This window comes from Podarcis filfolensis, assembly GCF_964270895.1.
Source record: "Podarcis filfolensis genome assembly, chromosome: 17".
Lineage (NCBI taxonomy): Eukaryota > Metazoa > Chordata > Lepidosauria > Squamata > Lacertidae > Podarcis > Podarcis filfolensis.
Window position 1 is genome coordinate 32,094,690 of NC_139621.1, and position 22,512 is coordinate 32,117,201.

The 22,512-nt window shown below is 44.1% G+C and overlaps 1 protein-coding gene and 1 long non-coding RNA gene across 4 annotated transcripts in view; one reads left to right on the forward strand and one right to left on the reverse strand.

The window, feature by feature from the left end:
• TRPV6 (transient receptor potential cation channel subfamily V member 6) overlaps window positions 1-22,512 on the forward strand; it is a 122,107-nt gene that overhangs the window by 16,662 nt on the left and 82,933 nt on the right. The window contains exon 1 of one of the 3 annotated variants that reach the window (XM_083593251.1): window positions 1,479-1,623. The exons of the other annotated variants lie outside the window; for them this stretch is intronic. The gene's annotated coding sequence lies outside the window, so the exon portion shown is untranslated. Of the gene's footprint in view, window positions 1-1,478; window positions 1,624-22,512 lie in introns of those variants that run through there. 3 annotated transcript variants of the gene reach the window in all.
• Window positions 4,303-5,608, reverse strand: LOC310753091. The gene is made up of 2 exons (XR_014543172.1): window positions 4,904-5,608; window positions 4,303-4,787 (listed from the first exon to the last, which is right to left on the reverse strand). It is a non-coding gene; the product is annotated as an uncharacterized lncRNA (long non-coding RNA).

Consider the following 22,512-nt stretch of genomic DNA (forward strand, 5'->3'; position numbering starts at 1 on the left):
TTAAATGAGTTTGAGTGTGCTGCGGCCCAATTCTAACCATGTTTATGCAAATGAAAATCTTGTAAGTTTCATTGCCATTTCCTTCTAAAGAATGAAGTCTTGCCCAACTATTAATTATGAAGGAAGTACAGTTGGGGTGATGGGGCAGTTTCTTTGGGGTTTTTTTTCCTGTTGGAAGAGTGGGGCACGTGGTCTTAGGATTCGGGGGGCTCTCAGGCATGGTACCCTCAGTGCCTATGTCCCTGGTCTGCAGGAGGTGGAAGGTGCAAGTTGAGAATTCTCTCGGCTGCATCTGTTGTATTGGATGCTCTGTACAAAGCTGAAATAGGGGCATGGGATTTTGGGATCTTTAGCAAATGCCCAGTCTTGCTGGTCTGAATGCAGAGCCCTGAAGCTAGCACTGAGGGGAGACCAGCGGGACATCGCCTGGCTGTGAGTCATGAAGGCCCTTTCCACCTGGCCTAGGGGGCGGAGCCCACACTCACCCGGCTCTACCAAAGTGGATCTTGGGGAGACCAGAGGGACATTGCTATGCCTGACAACAAACCCTAACTACTGGATTCTTTTGCCCCATCTTTTTGTGCCTGCCAAACAGCCGTGTCATGCTTATGATAATATTTTATTCTCTTGCTAATTATGCTGTTTTAAATGTACATTTTATATTTGACTTCACTTAGCAATGTTTTTTTTTCTTTTTTGAAATGTTTGGGGTTCTTTTGTGGTTAACTTTGTTTGTGTTACATATTTATTCTGTAGTTGACCTCCTTTGTAATGTTTTATTTTGAAATCTTTAAGATAATATTTTAGTTTTCTGTTAATTATGTTGCTTTGACTGTATACTTTGCAGAACCAAGCTTATTCAGCGAAATCCCCACCCAAAAACACTCCCATGCTAATACTTTGGGAAGTGAGGGATATAGGAGCAAATAGATGGTTGCATTGGAAGTTAGCAAGGACACCGCAGGGACTTGAACCCTGTTCTGGAAACCTTGAAGGTGGTGCTTGAAATGGTCCTTTGGTGCTATGGTGGAGTTAAGAATCAAGCTCAGTCACTGAAGTCACCACCTTCCCATGCTAATACGTTGGCTTAAGAAAAAAGGAGCCAATTCTTATTTGGCCAGTGTGGGATAGAGAGGGATAGAGAGACAGAGAGAGATAGAGAGGGATAGAGAGACAGAGAGAGATAGAGAGGGATAGAGAGACAGAGAGAGATAGAGTTAGCAGTTGCATTGGAAGTAAGCATGGACACCGCAGGGATTTGAACCCCGTCCTGGCAACCAGGAGCGCCGACCACCAGTGTCTTTTGCTTTTTTTTTGAGCAATGCAACAAGGGGAAAAGCAAAACCTGAGAGAACATTCTGCGAATGTTCTCTCAGGAAAAAGAAAACCTGAAGATGTTAAGAAGAGCTCTTTAGATAGACCTGTGAAGAGAATAGCAGAAAAGAAAATGAGAAAAAGGAGCGACCAATACAAAAAACATTATCATGGGGGGGGGGACACTGAGTAGTGGAATGTGAACTTACCTAAAACAGCAGGTGACTCTCACTTCAGGTACAGTGAGCTCTGGGTAGCCTGAAGAAAAGAGGAGCTGGAACAAAAGAAGAAGTCTTCTCCTACTTGCAGGTGAGCCTCAATGTGGTGACACAGAATAGGGCCTCTTCTGACGACTTAGTCACCCCGACCTGAAAGAGTCTTAGCACAAAGAGTTGCAGACGGAACACAACAGAGATTTTCTCCCTAGCCAAGCTAGGGATACTCACCTAAATGTCCATCAGTGGTAGTGCATAGAACTATATTACTATATTACTACTATCATTGTGATGTAGTGTTTAGGGTTTACTTGTGAGGTATCCGAGCCTGTCATTGCCTCTGAAAATACAAGAGTACTTGATAGTTACCTTCCTTCAGCTGCGATGGTTGCTTCAAAGTGAGAAGTGACAGGCGAAGAGGATGTGAGGGCGATCTGGCTGCGAAATCTGTCACCCCATTGATCGCCAGGGTTGATTTGGCTGATCTGGCTGGCTAGGCGGGTGTCCCCTCCCTCCCTCACCGCTCCATGTGTGTTCCTCCCGAAGCTGTGCACTCGGTGGTAGAGCACGACACCATCCCAGATAGAAGAAGTGCACCATTCTTTGGTCAAGGCTATACGATAGCTGCGCCCCACTGCTAGGACCTCCAAACAAGCTCAAGGGTCCATTTGGAGGAGAACGTAGGGTAGTCAAGCTTCCAAGACTCCAGACACTTCCAAGTAAGGTGCTGCAGTATGTATTAAATGGTGTTCTTGGAAGGTGCTCAGCAAAAAGTTTAGAGGTTCCACCAGGGGAGCACAGTTATTGTATACCCTTGACCAAAGAATGGTACACTCCTTCTACCTGGGATGCTTGTCCTCTTCCACTGAGCGCACAGCTTTGGGAGGGACACACACGGAGCGGTGAGGGATACAGCCTAATCCACCCCCTTAGCGCATTTGTCAATGAAATCATAGGCCATGATTTTAGAGTCATTGCTACCACAGCCACATGACGTATCGGAGATAGGTTTGCCTGCCCTGTTGCATAGTTACCTTTTGATGTCCGTTTCCCATTTATTATGTCATCTTGTCGTTGTTGCTGGAAAGGCCAGTCCTTTCAGTACTGCTCTATAACCTACAAGCATTCATTCTGCCTCCAATGGAATCCTCCACTTGCAAGACACATTGGAGACATATTCCAGAATTGAAGGCTCCAGTTTCAGATGGGAAGATATAGAAGAATCCTTTATCGTAACAGGTTGCAAATCATCTTGCCGCAACTTTAAAACGAATGAGGAATCACAGAGTTCCATTTTGACTAGATATTTCCTCCCTAGTCAAGCAAGGGATACTCTCCTAGATGTGGTTCAGTCACAGAGTGCCATTTTGACTGCCATTTTTTCATTAAACGGGTGAAGAGATTAAAAAGGAGAAACCAGTACAAAAGCATTGCACTGAAAAGGATCACTCAGTAGTCGGAAGAAAGAGCAGATAACCTAATGCAGGTCAGTCAAAATGCAGGTGTCCCTCAAACATCTACTGCAGGGTTCTCCTTGATGTATCAAGAACTGAGCTCAAGTTGCATCAACTGCCTTAGATACACGGAGCTCTTGGAGGGGTGTAAAAATCAAGAGCTGGAGCAAAGGAATAAGTCAGGGTTTTCCCACCAGCAGATAGACCTCATTGGGCAGTGACACAGGAAAGGATCTGTACTCTGTCCTGACTGCATAAGGTTCTTACTGCTGGAAGCTCAGGTGGCAACCACGTGGAACTTGCTTAGCTCTTCTATTAAAAAAAAAAAAAGATTAAATGACCAAAATCGCTCCATATAAGCTCCTTGGCTGCCTTGGTTTGTATGTTATTCCATTTATATTGTATGTTTCCTCCAATGAGCCCAAGCTGCTGTGATGATCCCTCTCACTGCAACCTTAAAGTGTCTCAGCACAAGAATTGCAGGTGGAAAAAGCCAAGCACGAGACACTTACCTAGAAGCCCTTCAATCAGAATACATTTGCACCTGTCGCCACCTCTGAAAAGTCCAAAGTATTTAATAGTTACCTTTCTTCAACAGCAGCACTAGTTTCCAGGTGGGAAGTTAGTGCAACAGAAGCTGACTGCTAGACCTGGTTTTAAAATTGGTATTTTGGTAAACTGGTATCACCTTCAGTGATGGAGGATCCAAATTTTTCTTTGTATAAAGTCACCGCTTTGTGTTGTCTGAGCTATGTGCTAAATAGCTGTTCCTAGAAGATGCTTAGCAAAAATAAAATAAAATCCTAAAACCTTGGTTATTACCACCAGAGAGCCATGTTACGAATCAGGGATAATTTTGCCGGGCCTGTTCCATAGTTACCTTTTGAGCTCCATTTCCCATTTCTTTTCAAAATCTTGCCGGTTCTGCTGGAAAGGCTTAGTGGAGTTGATGTTCTAGTCTGCTTCCTCATTTGATCCTCACAACAACCCTGTGAGGTAGGTTAGGCTGAGAGATAGAGCTCTTTGTGGCAGAGTGAGGATTTGAACTCGAGTCTCCCAGGTCCTAATTCAGCACTCTAGCCGCTCTCAGGAACTTCCTTTGGAGAAAGCACTTTCCCACAGGATCCTGGACTTGCCATGTCCCTGAGCAGTCACTCTCCAGTTGCCACCAGCAGGTTCATCCTCAAAATGCTTTATTTGCCTTTTCAGCAAGTTTTTAACTTTCCTGTCTTTCTTTCTTTCCAAGGCAACCTGAGCCCACATGAAATTAGAAGGAACAGCTTTGTCCTCTCCTTGTCTTCTATGCTTTCTCTCTCTCAACATGCACATTTCTAGCTTCAGCAACAAAAACCCCCAACTTTTCCTTCATGAAATGACTTCTCTAGTTGCCTTTTAAAAGAAAAGCCTTCTATTTTCCCTACTCATTTTCCCTCTTCTTTAACTGGACTTCATATTCATGTACCCTTTCATGTGCTCCTTCTTTTCATCCAAAGACTCATCAGTTTGAAAGGTAAATAATATTTGATTCTCCCCTTCCTTCATTTATCTTCATTTATCTTGGCTTTTCCAGTTACGTAAGTATTTTTAATTTTCTTGATTCTCTTTAAAATCTCCATCTTGGTATTTTTCTAGTTTTTTGTTTTGTTTGTTTGTTTGTAAAATACGTCCACCATGACTTCTGTGACTCTGCAGGAAGAGGTGGCTTCATCTGAGTGTTGTGGGCTCTTCAGACACAACTGTAAAGAGAGGGTGTCAATGAGATGCACCTGGAAGAGACTGGGGTCTTCAGCACCTTTTCTCTCTCCTACAGAAACAGAGGAACAAAAACAGCAGGTTACCTAAAGTTACACAATCAAAATGCAAGTTTCTCTCAATAATAACTGCAGGTTTTTACTTGATGTATCAAGAGCTCTTACTCACTTTGCATCTTGGGAGTTAACAAAACAGCTCTGCCTCAGACACAGTGAACTCTGCGACGTCTGTAAAACAGAAGATCTGGAACAAAAGAGTGTTGTCCCGCCCGCAAGTGTACCTCATTGTGGACCAACACAGGAAAAGGCCTTCTCTGCAGTGACATCTTGACAGTAGAAGTTCCCTTGGAAACAGGAATGGCGGCCACCTGGCGTCTTCAGTTCCCAGCTCATCTGAAAAGAATGACTGAATGACCAATGTTGCTAAGTGCAAGCTCCTTAGGAACTTGTGTATTTTATGTATGACTACATCAGTAACCTACCTTCTCTCCAGTGAGCTCATGGCGGTGTGATCGTCCTTCTCCTATGACCTGAAACAGTCTTTGCACAAAGAGTTGTAGAAGAATGCAATATAAATTGTCTTCCCAGCCAAGCAAGAGATACTCACCTAGATGTCCTTCAGGCATAATATATTGCTGCTATCATTGTGATGTAGCGTTTAGGGTTTACTTGAGAGGAATTTGAGCCTGTCATTGCCTCTGAATATTCAAGAGTACTTGGTAGTTACCTTCCTTCAGCTGCGATGGTCGCTTCAAAGTGAGAAGTGACAGGCGAAGAGGATGTAAGGGCAATCTGGCTGCGACATCTGTCACCCCATTGATCGCCAGGGTGACAGCCTAATCCACCCCCTTAGCGCATTTGTCAATGAAATCATAGGCCACATGACGTATCGGAGATAGGTTTGCCTGCCCTGTTGCATAGTTACCTTTTGACATCCATTTCCCATTTATTATGTCATCTTGTCATTGTTGCTAGAAAGGCCAGTCCTTTCAGTACCGCGCTATAACCTACAAGCATTTGTTCTACCTCCACTGGAATCCTCCACTTTCAAGACACATTGGAGACATATTCCAGAGTTGAAAGCTCCATTTTAAGATAGGAATATACAGAAGAATCCTTTATTGTAACAAGTTGCAAATCGTCTTGCCGCAACCTTAAAACAAATGAGGAATCACAGAGTTCCATTTTGACTAGATATTTCCTCCCTAGTCAAGCAAGGGATACTCACCTAGATGTGGTTCAGTCACAGAGTGCCATTTTGACAGTCATTTTTTCATGAAGCAGGTGAAGAGATTAAAAAGGAGAGACCAGTACAAAGCATTGCACGGAAAAAGATAACTGAGTTATGGGGGGGAAACAGATTGTCTGAGCTACTTGCTATGTTCAACTGCAGCACTAGTTTCCAGGTGGGAAGTTACTGGCAAAGGAAGCTGACTGCTAGACCTGGTTTTAAAATTGGTATTTTGGTAAACTGGTATCACCTTCAGTGATGGAGGATCCAAATTTTTCTTTGTATAAAGTCACCGCTTTGTGTTGCCTGAGCTATGTGCCAAATAGCTGTTCCTAGAAGATGCTTAGCAAAAATAAAATAAAATCCTAAAACCTTGGTTATTACCACCAGAGAGCCATGTTATGCATCAGGGATAATTTTGCCTAGCCTGTTCCATAGTTACCTTCTGAGCTTCATTTCCCATATATTTTCGTAATCTTGCAGGTTCTGCTGGAAAGGCTTAGTGGAGTTGATGTTCTAGTCTGCTTCCTCATTTGGTTCTCACAACAACCCTATGAGGTAGGTTAGGCTGAGAGATAGAGCACTTCATGGCAGAGTGAGGATTTGAACTCTAGTCTCCCAGGTCCTAATCCAGCACTCTAGCCACTCTCAGGAACTTCCTTCGGAGAAAGCACTTTCCCCCAGGATCCCGGACTTGCCACGTCCCTGAGCAGTCACTCTTCAGTCGCCATAAACAGGTTCATCCTCAAAATGCTATATTTGCCTTTTCAGCAAGTTTTTAACTTACCTGTCTTTCTCTCCTTCCAAGGCAACCTGAGCCCACATGAAATTAGAAGGAACGGCTTTGTCCTCTCCTTGTCTTTTTTGCTTTTTCTCTCTCAACATACACATTTCTAGCTTCAGCAACAAAAACCCCAAACTTTTCCTTCATGAAATGACTTCTCTAGTTGCCTTTTAAAATAAAAGCCTTCTATTTTCCCTACTTATTTTCCCTCTTCTTTAAGCAGACTTCATATCCACGTGCTCCTTCTTTTCATCCAAAGACTAATTATTTTGAAAGGTAAATAAAGCTTGATTCCCCCCCACCCCTTCACATTCCTTCATTTATCTTCAATTTCTCTTGGCTTTTCCTGTTCAGTTTTTTTTAATTTTCTCGAATCTCTTTAAAATATCCATCTTGGTATTTTTCTGAGTTTTCAGTTTAAATTTGGCTTGGTTAAACTCTTTTTGGGGGTACTTTCTCAAAGTCCACCATCTGTCTACAATTTACTGTCCCTGTGTTATTAGGATTAAGTCTTCTTTGATTGTCTATTTTCCTTCAGTTTCCTTTCAATTTAACATTTAATGCCTCTCCTAACACTTTTTAGGGACAGATACCTGATTAAGGTATATGTGCACAGTATTTGAAATCAACCACCACAGAGATCACAGGTTAAAATTACCTGTGTCCCTTTTGAAGTTGTAAATGATGAATTTCAGCAGAGTGAAATCCCTTCATTTACTCTAAAAAAAAATCCCAATAGTTTTGAAAAGCAATCTAACTTGAGCTGGTTTCAGTTGCCTTTTCAAACCTGTTTCATCTTCCTAGCCTCCCTCTCCTAATTCCTCTGCCCTTTAACTCCTTCAGCTCTGACCAGTGAGAGGGCTAACACCAGCACCATAGCCAGGGACAGGCTCACTCACTAGAATGCGGCTCGCTCCCTCCACCACCTGTCATAATGACACATAAAAAAGTCCCTTGCAGCATTAATACAGTGGGTGCAAATGTATTTAGTTTCGACATGGGGTCACTTCAGGGTTTTGATGGGAAATGAGTGTTTTCTTTCCAAATTAATACATTCTGGAAATGTAATCCACCCAAATCTCATGGATTACAAACTACAGGAACATGACCTGCACAGGAAAATAAGGGAAAGGCTATGGGAAGAGGGGCTGGCTTGGATCTCAGTGGCCCCCATTGAATTCTATGGAGCAAAGCAAATGGGCTGTACAGTTGGAAAAGTAATATGGGGTACAGTTGGAAAGGACAGCAGTTGCTTCTCATTCCTATGTATAGAGAACATTCTATGATAGAATGAATGAAGCCTGGGTGCTTGTTTTTAAAAAAGTTGGCTTAAAAAGAAAGAAAGTGGGAGGTAATTTTAAATCATTGCTCCTGTTTGTAGCATACTGGTCGTCTTTCCCTTGAAAATTGCTTTGAAATATAATACCTGGTTGGTGCATGAGAAGGGTTTGGAGTGTCTGAAATAGATGTACAGGCCCACTAATTACAGAAGAAATTTCATTTCACTGTTACGACAGTTGTGTAACGCATGATGTCATCAATCCATTTGCCATTGCCAATAGATTTAAAGTTCTCCTAATCAAAATCATTCATTTTAAAGGAATTTGCCTTGTTTGGTACACTTCTTTCTTGCATGGTGCAAGGAAAACATTGCCACTGAGAGAGAGCAGAAGGCTGATCTATAAGATGGTAAACTAGTATTTTCCTTTAACATTTTAGCAGCCACTGGCCCATGTGAAAATGGGGGCTGACTGCTGGTCGTATTCCAGATAAGACCACACTTGACTTGTCTAGCTTGATATCCTAACTACATATAAAGTGACTGCACTGAAAGGGTTTTGCTTGAGATGATAGCTTGTTTGCATGACTATTCAGTACATAGTTCTTCTTTTCATACCTGGCAGGAAAATGTCAGTGACATGACAGATGATTTCTCACGGGGAAAAATGTTTCATTAGGGGTCCATCTGGTTCAGCGTTTATATTAGTGCACTCTGAGAGACTGCCAAGATTCGGAATACGGTGTTATTTTGCTCCGTGTTATGTGTAATTTTTTGTTTGCATGTGCAGCAAATATGTAAACTAACCACAGTTTCCTGTGACATCCACACTCAGAGATTTCTGGATTGACTGTAGTTAGTGAAAATAAGCCAGGAGCAAGCATGTTTTTATGTCCTGTTTTTTGTTGTTCTCAAATCAACTTACTTAGAGTAGGGGGCCAGGGTAATGCCAAGCTGTGTGGCATCGGTTGCCAACAATGCCCATATATGCCCATAGAGGCCTTTCTGACTAAGTGCAGGAAGATCCTTCTGACAGTAAGAGCTGTTAGGCAGTGGAACAGACTCTCTAAGAGGGTGGTGGACTCTCCTTCCTTGGAGGTTTGAAGAAGAGGTTGGATGTCCACCTGTCATGGATGTTTTAGCTGAGATTCCTGCATCGCAGGGGTGTTGGACTAGATGACTCTCGGGGTCCCTTCCAACTCTGCAATTCTATGAATGATGCCACTGTGGCTACTCCTAGACTGCAAGCCTAAGCTGCCATCTTGTGTATGCTTCCTTGGGAGGAAGCCCCACCCAATTCATCCGTGGAATTGAGCTTCATGGCTGCAACCCTAAGCATAGGAACAAAGGAAGCTGCCTTATAACTGAATTAGGCCAGTGCTCCCATCTGGCTTTGTATCAATGACTGTCAGTGTCTCTCTAAGGATTTCCTCCAGCAGCCATATCTGGAAATCTGTGACCTCCTCCCTACAAAACACACACTCCACCACTGTGTTATAGCTGTGCCCCCAAAGCACACTGGCCGGATCACTGGGACTTCCTTTTAAGCAGAGTTAGGGTCAAACTGCACTTCCCATGATCAGGGGGGAAACAAAGGGCCAGGCTGCCAGGGATGGAGTCAGATGCAGGTCAGCACAAAGAAGCAAGGCCAGTTGTCAGGGCTCAGTCAACTTTTTATTCAAGGAAATGAACAAACAATTCAGTGACACTTCCCAGTAGGTCTTGCCCCTGTGGAGCAGTTGTCAGGACTGAGGTCCCTGCCTTCTAAGGCACCTCCTCTCCCAACCAGTCTCAAACAGCATCTGAGCATCTTTGGCCTCTGTTCCACTCTCCTCATTATTCTGTGCGTTCTTGGAGACAAGGCTGGAGGGGAGCTTGTCGCAGCAGGAGAGGGAGACTCCCTGGATTCCTCATCAGTCTCTTGATGCCCCTCCTCTGCTTCAGCCTTGGAGTCTGAACTGCTTCCTTCCACAAGTTCTTCCTGCTCACTAAACTTTGTTGCCCCTTCAGCCTCCAGCTAGATTCTCTGAATTACAGAAATTGGCCTCTTTGCTTATAATGGCCACTGACACATGGCTTAAAAAAGAAAGAAAGAGGAGACTGATTTGCAAATGCTGGATAGATGCACATTTAAAAATGATTACTACCCTACTGAGTCATACAAAGTAGACCCATTGGTTTCAGTGAATCTGAGTCTGAATTAGCTGGATGCATGATTTTAATGCATGACTAATGTTAGATATCACCCTATACTTTTTATAGAGGAATGCAATACATCTCACTGTAGTGGGGAGGACCAGGGCCTGTGTGCATGTGCTCAGTCTTCTGCCAAGGGGCTGGCTGCTGATGGGCAGTTCCTGGGCCCCTGCATTCCTCCTTTACTTTTAAACCAGATTTGGAATGGACAGCCATTCAAACAGAGGACATCATACAGAGAAAGGCTATCTGTCCTTAACCCGTCCCTATCCTAACCTTATCCTGCCACCTCTCCTTATCCTAACCTTCTGATAGCCCTTCAAATGGACACAAGTCTTCTCCAAAGGAGGACACTGACCACCCTGTCTTTGCCCTGCTTGTTCTGCTAATGTGTGCATGTGGTACCAGTTGCTCTGCCATTGAGACCTTGTCCATTTTCCACATAATTTAAATAGGCTGTATTTTGTGTGTGTTGTTTCCTAAGCAAACGAAGATGTGAAGTTAGACTCTCTTTTAAAAAGTACTAGTGATGTAGTGAGACCAGAGGGACATCTGTGAGTCGTGAAGGCCACTCCCTGCAAGGCCCTTTCCACCTAGACTAGTGGGATATTCCAGGTCTGTGATCAAATCAGAAACCAGGATGGCTTCTGTAAACCCGGGATTGTCCCTGGAACATAGGGACGCTTGGAGGGTCTGTGTTTGTAACAGATCCTATTTGAACTTTAATATGTGAAAATGATGTTTAATATTCAGGAGTCAGGGCATGATTTTAACAATAGGTTGAGCTATAAAACTGCTGTAAAAGAGGCAGAAGTAGAAATACGACAAATGCGCTGTAATGCAGGATGAAACGGTGAAATCTGCTATGATTAAATGGGCACAAGATGTTGGACACAACATTATGTTGGCTGACTGGGAACAGTTATGGACCACAGGTATGAAGTTTACGGCATGTAATGCCTTAAGAGAGAATATTATGAAAATGATATACAGGTGGTACATGACACCAGTCAAGCTTGCAAAAATATATCATTTGCCTGATAATAAATGCTGGAAATGTAAAGAGACTGAAGGTACATTCTTTCACCTTTGGTGGACGTGCCCAAGGATTAAGGCTTTCTGGGAGATGATCTATAATGAAATGAAGAAGGTATTTAAATATACCTTTTTGAAGAAACCAGAGGCCTTTCTTCTGGGCATGGTCGGCCAATCGGTGTTAAAGAAGGATAGAATTTTTTTTTTAATGTATGCTACAGCAGCAGCAAGAATACTTATCGCAAAGTATTGGAAGACACAAGATCTACCCACCCCGGGAAGAATGGCAGATGAAGGTGATGGATTACATGGAACTGGCGGAAATGACTGGCAGAATCCGAGACCAGGGAGAAGAGTCGGTAGAAGAAGGTTGGAAGAAATTTAAAGACTATCTACAGAAACATTGTAAAATTAAGGAATGTTAGAAGGATGCTGGAATTAAGTTATGTGGTTTTAGCAGTAATGTTACAAAGGAGTATGTAAAAATGGGTTGTTAACAGGTGAGAATGTAAAGTTACAATATACTAAGATAAATTATTAAGATAAAAACAAAGATGGAAAGGATTTGCTGAATTAACTAACTGAACTAGAATACAAAAAAGGGAGGTGTGAGGAGGTCAAAGAAACAAGCAAATGAAAGATAAGATATGGGAAATTTGACTTGTTTTTAATTGTTTTTAATTTTTTTGTATTTTGTATTTTTTGTTTTATTTTCCTTAATTTTTGTAATTTTTTGAAATTTCAATAAATATTATTTTTTAAAAAACCAAATGCGCTGTAATGTACCGTATTTTTTGCTCTATAAGACTCACTTTTTCCCTCCTAAAAAGTAAAGGGAAATGTGTGTGCGTTTTATGGAGCAAATGCAGGCTGCACAGCTATCCCAGAAGCCAGAACAGCAAGAGGGATTGCTGCTTTCACTGCACAGCGATCCCTCTTGCTGTTCTGGCTTCTGAGATTCAGAATATTTTTTTCTTGTTTTCCTCCTCCAAAAACTAGGTGCATCTTGTGGTCTGGTGCATCTTATAGAACGAAAAATACGGTATATTTGCCCTTGAACACTTGCAAGGAAACAAGTCTATGAGGACACAGGTCTATAATTCATGTTTGTTCCCCAGCCCAGCCATTTTGCCCCATTTGAAGGGGTGCTGAGGAAAGATGTAAAGTACACCCAAATCTGGCATGTGTTTGAGTACCGCACTAAGTGATCTAAGTGAAACTTAGCATGCACATTTATTAAATAATTCTTCACTTGGTGTTTGAATATCAGCTCAACACACCCGCACCTCTTTTAAAGTGGGAGATGCAAAATACTCTGCAATCTCTAAAGCTTATCTTTCCAAACCTGCTGATTATTTTATTGTTAGTTTTATATGATCCTATTGTGGACATAGGCTTTCAGGGGATCAATAAAAATTGAGGGGAAGTTTCCGTGTGATTCTTTAGTCTGGCACCACCGACTGGCTATTATACCCTTCCTGCTCCCGAACCAGGTATCTCTGTGAAAAACAGAGACTGTATGCAATGGAACATAACAAAGAACTCATTCGTCAGCATGGCTGGGTTCCCATTTCATCTGCACCCATTCACCCAGCCATATACACAGATATGAGTGGCACTAACACCCTACACACATACATGGGGAGGTACTTTTCCAATCATAACCCCACTTATATATGTTTGCACAAGTGCTGCTCTCACTGCCTTATTGGCTTGGGAGAGGGGGGAATAGTTTACATTCCTCGTCACCCTTCCCTCTCGTGCCTGCCTTAGTTAACAAACAATGACCAAAATTGCTTCTGTGTAAAGAAAGCAAGAGACTGTTCCTATCCGCTGAACTGTAAAAACAAAACGAACGAAAAACCTTTATTGACCACAGAAGTTCATGGGGTTTATCTTGAACCTGGGAGAGGGCAGGAGAGGCGGTGAGAATTTCTGGGCTTTCTGCTTCCAGGGCCTCTCCCCTCGCCTCCCATCAAGGATGGCCTAGGGGCAGAGAGAAATGGAGATGGTTGCTGCAAGGTGCCTCCCTTCACAGGAATGGAGAGCTCTTTCGGAGATGGTAAACAGGTGTCTGTTCTGCACCGCTCTGGATGGCAAGTGTGGGTTTATATGCCTGAACACTCCTCATTTTTATTTTTTAATCCCTTCACACAGAAAACTAGCACGTGATAAAGAAAGAAAGGCTGGATCCTCAACATTAAGTTTTCTGTGTGCAGGGGTTTATTTATTTTGTATGAAGCAGTATACAAATATACCTGAAGTCTTGAGAAAGTCTAGAGATATACTACCTCAGTGGGAATTAGGCTATCTGTGAGGGGCTGACCTGCCATAAAAATCATTTTATCTTTAATGAGACATCAAACTGGAGCAACTTGCTAGATAGGGCACCTGTAGGAATTCTGAAGAAAGCTTTCAAAATAAAGCAGCAAGAGTCGCTCAAGCAATTACTGCATATTTCTTAACTTTCCGCCAAATTCTGCTAAATTTAGATGGCCTGCTGTGTGAACGTTGAGGGAAGTTAGGAGAATTATGATAAGCACAGTGACATTTCTGAGGAGGTTTCCTTACATCTCTGGGAGTAGCTGAGGCATAGCTGTCAACTTACGGATTTGAAAATAAGGGACCAGCAGCCTTGAAAATAAGGGACCAGCAGCCAAAATAAGGGATTTTCCAAGGAGCACAGTAATGTTCAACTTCTGGGCCTCTCCGAGCCAAAGGCAGAAAGCCCAGCCAGCAGCCAAACGAAGCCTCAAGCGGTGGTTCCCACAGCGCAACAACCCGGCAAAGGAGATGCAGCAAGGAAAACCACCGTCACCTCTTCACTGGGAAGTGCTGAGCAAAGGCGAGTTCCCAGGCAACGTGGCCGATTTGATTGGCACAAGGCATGCAAGCTCCACCCCCCCAGTCGTTCTTAGACTCCTTATTGGGTGAGCAACGCAGCCAAGCAACACAGTTGGAGCCTCCCTCCTCCCTGGCCGGCAGGGAGGGAGGGAGAGGAGCTGCTTCCTTTGAAACCCGGGAAATTTAAGGGACATCATCAATAAGGGACAGCAGCGGGACACGGCGCTGGGATAAGGGACTTTCCCACCAAATAAGGGACAGTTGACAGCTATGAGCTGAGGAGTGGGATCGGGAACTCTCCGAGCAGCGAACCATGAGTCTCAAATGACATCATTGGCATCAAAATGCAAACCCATATTTCCCACCAGTATTTAATCTGGATTTACCCTTCGTGGGGGAAATCTGATACATTTAAAAAAAAAAAATTGGAAGCAACCTGTGATATCTCAATGACCTGTTTGCAAATTGGGCATCTGGGAGCATCTAAACACTATGGAGAGATGCTGCTACACTTCTGTATATCAAGTTTCTCTTAAATGTGGAGAAACAGAATAAGAAAGAAAGTTATCAACCAAGAAAAAAATGACTGTCATGAAAGTGGCAGGGAATCATTCAGTTCTGTAATTCATTCCACGTTCAACATTTAGCTTAGACTTTGATAAACAATACTACGGGAGTCGCAAGACAACCTGTAAGCCACTTCTCTCAACTGAGCTTGGGAGCCCATGGACCTTAGTTATAACAATCTCTGCAATCACCCTGGTTTCAAAACATATTGTGCACCCGTTGACTCTGGTGGCCTTCACAACATCCTGTGGCCATGAATTCCAAAGGTTAATTATGCATTGCGCAACCAAATACGTCTCTTTGTTCTGCTTGAACTAGATGCCAACTGGGTTCGCCAGATTGATGGCCCGAGTTCTAGTGTTTGAAGAAGGCAGGTGGAAATATCTCAATTGTTTCTCAGAATCAGCCTCAAGCAAGGAGGTGAGAACTGGGGGCAACTTGGCCTTAACATTCTGTGCTTCACTAGCAATAATAAAAAGAAGATGTAATTTGTCACCGTTGCAGTTTGGGAACTTTACAGGAGTCTTAAAATGGCTCTCTTGTGACACGATTCCTCTTGTGCGCCTATCTTCGTTCATGTGTTTGGGTTTTTGGAGAAAGGTATATGCACTACTCTCAACTTGGATTAAGGTAAAGGTAAAGGGACCCCTGACCATTAGGTCCAGTCGTGGCCGACTCTGGGGTTGCGGTGCTCATCTCACTTGATTGGCCGAGGGAGCCGGCGTACAGCTTCCGGGTCATGTGACCAGCATGACTAAGCCGCTTCTGGCAAACCAGAGCAGCGCACGGAAACGCCGTTTCCCTCCCCCCGGAGCGGTACCTATTTATCTACTTGCACTTTGACGTGCTTTCGAACTGCTAGGTTGGCAGGAGCAGGGACTGAGCAATGGGAGCTCAGCCCGTCACGGGGATTCGAACTGCCGACCTTCTGATCAACAAGTCCTAGGCTCTGTGGTTTAACCCACAGCGCCACCCGCATCCCTTCAACTTGGATTACCAAAGGCTTTAATGCACTGCTGTACGTAACTCAGGTTACAAAGGCACATCAGTCAGCAGGTGCAACAGAGGTAAGCTAAGACATTGTCCAAACATTTGACATGCCCACTGTGCTCTCCTTTTGAAGCATGGGGAAGCCACAGCATGACATAGTGGTTAAAGACCTGGCTTCAAATCCCAGTTTGGCCATGAAGCTCACTGGTTGACCTTGGACCAACCACTGCCTCTCAGCACAACAACCCCCCTCACAGGGTTGTGGTGGGGATTAAATGAGGAAGAAGAGAATCATTTATGCCACCTTGAGCTGCTAGGAGGGACTATAAATGTTATAAATGAACAAATAAATGAAATTTGCATAGTTGGCATCCCAAAGGCCAGGCGGAACAGCTGTCTTGCAGGCCCTGCGATGTCAAGTCCCGCAGGGTCCTATTCTCTTGTGACAGAGCGTTCCACCAAGTCGGGGCCAGTACTGAAAAGGCCCTGGCCCTAGTTGAGACCAATCTAACCACCTTGCGACCTGGGATCTCCAAAATGTTGTCATTTGTGGACCTTAATATCCTATCTCTCTGCAGGCACCTCTTCTACAAGAAAGAAGATTCCACCTAAACATTAGGAAGAACTTCCTGACAGTAAGAGCTGTTCGACAGTGGAATTTGCTGCCAAGGAGTGTGGTGGAGTCTCCTTTGGAGGTCTTTAAGCAGAGGCTTGACAACCATATGTCAGGAGTGCTCTGATGGTGTTTCCTGCTTGGCAGGGGGCTGGACTCGATGGCCCTTGTTGTCTCTTCCAACTCTATGATTCTATGATTCTATGATGGGAGGAGGGTTATTGGAGGCAGGGGTGATTCTGACACCATATTAGGGGGCTATGACATAAAGCCCAAGTCCGATAACACTGAGGAGGGGGTCTGGCCTGATCGTCAGATTGGCTTCTCCCCAGGGTTTGCCCACCAGCCCACTGGAGTTCAATTCTGGCACTTTCCTCTGCCACCTCAGACTATTCCCAGCATGGTTTCTCCATGGGGCTCATGGCAAACCCCATCCAAACATCTCAGTGTGCATTGGTTCTGTTTTTTATTTTGAGTGTGGAATCCCCCTTCAGACCTTTACACACAATGCGGAAAGGCCGGAAATGGACCTGGTGCATGCTGGGATTTGGGGTGTGGGCCTTGCACACATTCCCCTCCCCATGTCACCCCCCCCCCAGTTGCATTGAATGCATGAGTGGAGCTTCTGTAAGTTCACACAACGGCCACATCTTTTGAAGCCTAGCTGTTTAAATTCCCACCTCCAGCCCTTATAGAATTAAAAACTCAGAATATTTGGTATGTGTTCTTTGTATATAAATTTGGGGATCTCCCTTTCCTTGCAATGTTGACAAAAACATAGCTTGTCCTCTAGTCCTTGAAAGTTTAGGTAGATAGGCAGGCAGTGATGCAGTCGTACAAACAAAGGGGAAGTACTGAAGAGAGAAAGGAAAAATATTGTTCTATATTCTCAAGTGGCAGGAAATTGCAGGGTGATCTTTTACAGAATCAGTAACCTTGTGAGTAGAAAGAGCTGGAGAACTACATCCAAGCTAGTACTGCAAATAAAGTAAGAGACACTTAATGTTGCCTGTTCAGTTTATTATTGGCTAAAGCTCATGAACTTAACATACTACAGACATTAGACAATTTGAAAGCATGGAAATGAAATAAATTGCTACCCCCAAATCCTCCTCTGCAGATCAGATTTTAATGTTGGATCTTCTCCAAATACGGTACCTAATATTTTTCAAATATTGAATACCTGTATTTGACAATGCTACGTATGAGTTTGATATTTAACAGCTGACAGTATGTGATAGATGGCAAATAAAGTAAGAGATGGCAACAGTAATTAGTGTCTGACAGCATCTGATATATAATTTTATTTAGTAAATGGTAGTATAAGACAGCATGCAAGTGTAGAGCGTGCATTTGCTTCCTGCAAAAATCAAAACAACGAAGAGACGTCAAAATAGAAAAGCATTCAAAGACTGCAACAGAAGTTTTACATCTGAAATGCAAACTCTCATTTCAGTGCTGTCATTTTGCATTCATTTTGGGGTGAATCCTGAATATTTTCCAGAGTTAAGCTGAAAGGGTTTTTGGGGGTTTTTTTTTTGCAGTATAAAAACGTCACACACTCACACCCTCTTTATGATCCTTTGGGAGTTGCTTGTGAAGAGGCTTTGGCTGGTGCCTTCAGTACATATCTTTAGGTGTCAGGCAAAAACATTCCTCTACTCCCAAGCCTTTGGCTAATTCAACGATCTATGGCCTTTTAAACTGCATGTGGAGGGTGTTTATTGCTTTTGTTTGTTGTTATGGTATGCATTTTTGTGTTTTTATATTTGCAAACTGTCCTTTGATCCTCAGATGAAGGGCAGTATAGAAATTTAATGAATAATAACAATAATTGCTTTGAAAATAATTTTCCTATTCAGAAAGCACTGCTGTAATTCTGAATTGCCCTCACATGGATAACAGAAAACCAAATCTTACTGGCTTCAAGCTGTTGTGATATTATCCTTGCTGTTCTTTGTGTGTTTCTCATCTGGCTGATCCATGAAGCATTGCGATCAGATCTAATCTGATTGGCTATTTGTGGTGCTCTCTCTGACCCCTTATTCCGCATTCGCAATGGCAGTGAATAAGGGGTATATGGAGAGAATACAATTAAAGGGATGTCTGACACATAGTTCTAATCTCTCATCCAAGCAATTGCTCCGTACCCTCCAACCTGTCTCTGATAAAAATAGGGATATCCTATTTAATAATAATAATAATAATAATAATAATAATAATAATAATAATAATTTTATTTATAGCCCACTCATCTTACTGGGTTGCCCTAGCCACTCTGGACAGCTTCCAACATATATGAAAACATAAGAAAACATTAAACCTTTTTTTAAAAAAGTTCCCTATTTATCACCTTGGGTCGCAAAACTCCATACACTCCAACATTTCTCCAATGGAAATAAGAGACATCCTAAGGAAAAGCAAGGGGACACGGGTGGCGCTGTGGGTTAAACCACAGAGCCTAGGACTTGCCAATCATAAGGTCGGCGGTTCGAATCCCTGTGATGGGGTGAGCTCCTGTTGCTCGGTCCCTGCTCCTGCCAACCTAGCAGTTTGAAAGCACCTCAAAGTGCAAGTAGATAAATAGGTACTGCTCCAGTGGGAAGGTAAACGGCGTTTCTGTGCACTGCTCTGGTTTGCCAGAAGCGGCTTAGTCATGCTGGCCACATGACCCGGAAGCTGTACACCGGCTCCCTCGGCCAATAAAGCAAGAGGAGCACCGCAACCCCAGAGTTGGTCACGACTGGACTTAATGGTCAGGGGTCCCTTTACCTTTAAGAAAAAGCAGGACATTCTGGGATCAAATCATAAACTGGAACAGCTTCTGTAAATTGGGGACTGTCCCTGGAAAATATGGGTACTTGTAGAGTCTGTAGCTTTGATCTGAAAATGAAAATGGGACGACATTCTGTGTATCCTTACTATTTCCTAATATTTGCAGCCTCAGACAACGGTAGAAAATGGCCGGGGTTATGGGGGAGAGTCTACCCTGACCAGCTCAGCCTGAATGCTTCTCTGATGTTTGTTCCATCTGCCAAGCACTTGGCTCCTTAAGCCTTGCATCTTGCTTCAGGCAGAGGACAGAAAACTGGGGACAGACTGATGCCACCTGGACCAGCTCAGCCTGAATGTTTGTCAGCTGTTTAGTCCCTCCTCCAGGGCATTTGGCTATTTAAGTCTCGGAGCAGCTTGCTTCAGGTGTGAGCCAAAGTGGGTAAGAGAAGAGGGCTCTTGGCTGGGCAGTGATGAGCATGGGGAGAACCTGGAGGAGCTGATTGGAGGCACCTGTGGCTTGCTGGGAACACTCCCAGCTCACAAACCTATAACCAGTGATGCTGCTGTGGATTACCCTTCGGAATTACCCCAAGGATGCACCATCTCTTGTTGTTTTTACTGGTATTGTGCAGGGGTGAAATGGCTCCTTGTAGATGCTCCCCAGTGAGAGCAGAGAGTGGCAAGGGTGGGGAATGTCTAAGCTTGCTAGGAGATAGCAATGATTGTGGGTACTCCCTGAAGGACTCCAGGGAAGGGTGTGAGTTTACCCTACCATTTAGCACAAGCTTGTTCTCAGGAGATAACTGTTTTATTATTATTATTATTATTATTAAAGATTTTCTTGATTTACAAAAATTTGTGCAATGTCTCTCTCTCGTATTTTTTCCCCATGTAACATTTTTACAAATCAGTTTCATTTGTTGAGACATTAGGAAGAAAAGGGGGAAAGAGGTGGAGGAGGGGAAAGATGGGTGGGGGTGGGGGTCGGGTGGCGATGTTTCGATTTTACTTACTATATGTAGGGTTTGGTGCAGTGGCGTAGCGTGGGTTGTCAGCACCCGGGGCAAGGCAAGTAATTTGCGCCCCCAAACCCGTGGATTTGCGCCCCCTAACCCGTGGATTTGCGCCCCCTAACCCATGGATTTGCCCTAACCCCAGATGTTGCGCCCGGTGCGGCCCGCCCCCCCTGCACCCCCCACGCTATGCCACTGGTTTGGTGTCAGCGTTGTTTGTGCAGGTTCTTTGCTGTTCACTTGTGTTCCTTTGGTGGTGAGAGAGGTTGGGGTTGGCCTAGGGTGTGGTTGTTCATTTGTGGTTGGCTGCGGTGGTTTTTGTTTTCGTGTGTGAATGGGGTGGGTGGGTGTTTTGGATCAGGTTAGCCATATTGATTTGTATGCTGTTGGTGGATTTTTGACTGTGTATGTGATAAAGGGGAGCCATACCGGAGTGAAGGTGTCTTCTTCTATCTGTCCCCATGTCAGTTTCAGTTTACTGGTTAATTTTTCTAGTAGGGCTGTTTCCCATACTATTTGGTACCACTGGTCCATGCTTACTCCTGACAGGTCTCTCCAGTGTCTGGCTATGACGCTTCTGGCCGCTGAAAGTAGGTGGGAGGAGATAACTGTTGAAGTGAGAGTGCCTATAAATACATACAGTACCTGGTGCATAGTATTTTTGTATTTTGGATAGGTCAGTAGATTTTATGGGCCCATACATTAGTGATTCCATTTGCACTGATGTTATAAGGGGATGTCTGATCTAAGTGATCTGTAAAATGTGGGTTTCTCATTTATTTATTTTAATGTATTTTTTAGAGTGTTGTAAACTGCTCAGAAACTTCTTTAATATATATATATATATATATATATATATAGTGGTACCTCGGGTTACATACGCTTCAGGTTACACACTCCGCTAACCCAGAAATAGTGCTTCAGGTTAAGAACTTTGCTTCAGGATAAGAACAGAAATCGGTCTCCAGCGGCGCGGCAGCAGCAGGAGGCCCCATTAGCTAAAGTGGTGCTTCAGGTTAAGAACAGTTTCAGGTTAAGAACGGACCTCCGGAACGAATTAAGTACTTAACCCGATGTACCACTGTATGTGTGTGTATATACCGTATTTTTCGCTCTATAAGACACACTTTTCCCCCTCCAAAAATGAAGGGGAAATGTGTGTGCATCCTATGGAGCGAATGCAGGCTTTCGCTGAAGCCTGGAGAGCGAGGGGGGTCGGTGTGTACCGACCCCTCTCACTCTCCAGGCTTCAGGAAGCTATCCACAAGCCTTCGGAGCCCGGCGGGAGTTCCCGCCGTGCTCCCAAGGCTTGCGGATAGCAGCCTGCAGCCCGAAGCCCAGGGAGCGCACTGCTGCGCACCCCGGGCTTGGGCAGCTTGCGTGCAACCTCGCCCCTGCTCCCGGACCCGTTCTGGGGGCTGGGATCGGGGGACGCTCGGGCTTCCCCCGCCCCAGCCCCGCGGCTAAAAAGGAAGCCAAGACAGCAAGCGGGATCCATCCCGCTCACTGTCTTGGCTTCTGCCAAAGCTGCGCGCAGCCTCTCCAGGCTGGAGAGGTTGTGCGTGGCTAAAGAGGAAGCCAAGACAGCTGTCTTGGCTTCTTTGCTCTTTGGGGCTGGGGGGGGGGGATAAACTTTTTTTTCTATATTCCCCCCCCCCCAAAAAAAACCCTAGGTGTGCCCTATGATCCGGTGCGCCCTATAAAGCAAAAAATATGATCGATATATATATATAGAGAGAGAGAGAGAGAGAGAGACTGCTTCTCGTTGTTGGCATCTGTCTGTCTCAAGAGACAATGCAGTGTGTCTGTGTGTCTTCAGGGTGAAGTCAAACCAGTTCATTAGCAGCATTTTAAGTGATATTTCTGGGGCACAAGCCTATATAGAGGTCCTGGTTTGCCTCCTCCTTGGCCTCATTGATGTGGCGCAAAGGAAAGCAGAGCAATATGTTTGGTGACAGCTCGGCTGCAGGAGTTGCCGGAAGGAGACATACAAGGCGCCATCCAATTGCCTTAGGGACTCTACTCCGGATTTGTGTAGGGTTTCCTCCTTAGCCTTTTCTCCTCCTGAAGATATCCCCCAAGGCAGCAGAGGTTTAGGATCAGAGTTTTCCTTCTCCTAGATGGGCCACTAAGGAAATGACCCACAAACTGATTGCAGTGCAACCCCACGTGTGCCTGTTCAGAAGCAATTCCCATCGAATTCAATGGATCTAACGCTCTGGTAAGTGTCTTTGTGACGAACGAACTTTGACTTTAGTTGTGGCCTCATTCTTTGAAGGCCAAAATGACAATCTAAATTTAACATATGGAATTCTTATTGCTGTTGGAGAATTGATACTTGCTAGGGGTTGTGATTTGCTTTAAGTATGCATTTCAGTTTGAGTGGTGATTTCAAGATATTTTGTCTTGTATAAAGCAGCATTTTATCAATTCAGAAAAGTGGTGAGCCTT